The sequence below is a fragment of the Vicia villosa genome, unplaced genomic scaffold (assembly GCF_029867415.1).
Source record: "Vicia villosa cultivar HV-30 ecotype Madison, WI unplaced genomic scaffold, Vvil1.0 ctg.000655F_1_1, whole genome shotgun sequence".
Lineage (NCBI taxonomy): Eukaryota > Viridiplantae > Streptophyta > Magnoliopsida > Fabales > Fabaceae > Vicia > Vicia villosa.
In genome coordinates, this window is record NW_026705293.1 from 170,181 (window position 1) to 172,464 (window position 2,284).

Sequence of the window (2,284 nt, forward strand, 5' to 3'; positions counted from 1 at the left end):
GTATCATTATTAATTAAATATAACAAATTTCCAAAATTATTAAAATATCTTTTTTCATTCTAAAATATTCCATTTATAAGATGTTTTATTTGATCGGTGAAAAATTTGAAATAGTTGTTCCCTATAATTAAAATCGACATATTTGTCATAAGAAACATTATTGTCAATTTATTAACTAATAAATAGTATAAATCTTTGAAGATCTTAATTTTAAACCACTATTTCAAAATAATTGTATACTTCAAAACTTGTTTTTTAGGAAGTGTATTTCCGAAATCTCAAAAAATGGGATTTCAGAAATGCATTTCCGAATTCTGGGAAAATTTAGAAAAAAAGTTATTTCGAAAATGTATTTTCGAAATAGGGGTATTTAGGGGTTTTCGCTGTGTCATCTCCATAGGGAGGTGAAGAAAGAAATTTTCTTTAATAGTTTGTACAAAAATTTCATATGCAAGAATACGAATTTCATTGTGAATCAGACAAATCTTGAGAATCAGACTTGATGGATAATCTAGAAGGCATGGTTTGAAAGGTTCGATGAAGACGATTCCATTGATTTGGCGACAAGCGCTTGGTTCTTACAACCATCTTTCTTGCAAATACAACCTTCTCAGCTCCTGCTTTCTTCATTGAGTTCTTAATTGCCGATTTCAAGAAAATCATGTCGTAGCTTGAGTATTTTATCTTTTTATTTTCACTTTTGTTGGGTCCAAATCCAATAGAACTTTGAAAATCTTGAGGATTAGTAATAAGCTGATCATCGATTATAGTTGGCATAATGGACAAATCTTGAGAATCAGACATGATGGATAATCTAGAAGGCATGATTTGAAAGGTTCGATGAAGACGATTCCATTGATTTGGCGATAAGCGTTTGGGTCTTACAACAATCTTTCTTGCAAACACGACCTTCTCCTTTCCTTCATTCTTCATTGAATTCTTCATTGCCAATCTCAAAAGATTCTTGTTTTTGCTTGTCTTTTTCTCTTCACTTTTGTGATTATTCTTTGATATTGGTGGTAACGTTGCTTTGCATGAAGTCATGTCTCTATACGATTAGTAGCAAGATGATGTATTTTCTCTCCCTCGTGATTTCTGTTTGAAAGTATTAATTTTTCAGTTGACCATTAAGTGGTAAGGAAAAGTTTGGTAAAGAGATTTTTGTTAAAGAATATCAAAATTAAAGTTCTGATTTGATTTGCAAATCTTTTCATTTGATTTTTTTTTAATTTTATATATTTTGCCACTTCATGTTCGTTGCTGTTACACACTTTTCGGATTTGTTTTGAAAAAATATATTTTGATTATAAGGATTTATTATTATTATTATTATTATTATTATTGTTATTATTATTACTATTATTATTATTATTAATATTATTATTATTATTATTATTATTATTATTATTATTATTATTATTATTATTATTATTATTATTATTATTATTATTATTATTATTACCTAATTTAATTTTTTAAGAACCAATGATATGTATATAACTATGTTCACATGAATATGTTAATTTTTAAAAAATAAAGTATGAACGTGTTAATTCGTTTTATTTTGGAGCAGTGTATAAAGTTTTTTTTTTTGGAATATCAGATGAATTTTTTTTATAAGCAAAAAAATATATTGAAAACACGAGTAAATGTGGTACTTCACCCCAATGCAAATAGGTCTAGACTACCCAAAGAAAATCAAACCAAGAACAACCAGTCTACAACCAGTCTGCCTAATTGGTTCTCATAATCCAACCTGTATCAAAACTTAGCCCCCATCATATAATAAACAGAAAACTTTTAGGCCATACCCTAACATTTATTTGATTTGATCAAAATACTTTTATATTATGTGAAAAAGAATTACAAAAATTGCATTTCGAATGACTCATTTTTTATTTTTTTTATAAGCAATGAGATTCATTAGAAACGATTGAGTACAAAACATACTCCCCGACACATACAAAATCAACAATTAAGAATGTCGATGGGCCGATTGAACCAAAGAGTATAAGTACAATATAAACTTTCCCCAGAATTCCTACAAATGTTCAATAACCACGACAAAAGTTTTACCCTATGAACCACTTCGGCGACTTGAAATACCACTGCATTAAAATACATATCATTCTGCATGTTTCATATTGTCCAAAAAATGGCTAGTCACGTAATCAAACGCTTTCTCGCACAAACCATCCCGAGCAACCCCGTAGAAAAATCCAACAAATGCTCCACAACCTCAATAGAACTTTCGAATGACTCATGTTAAAGTATCTAGTGACTA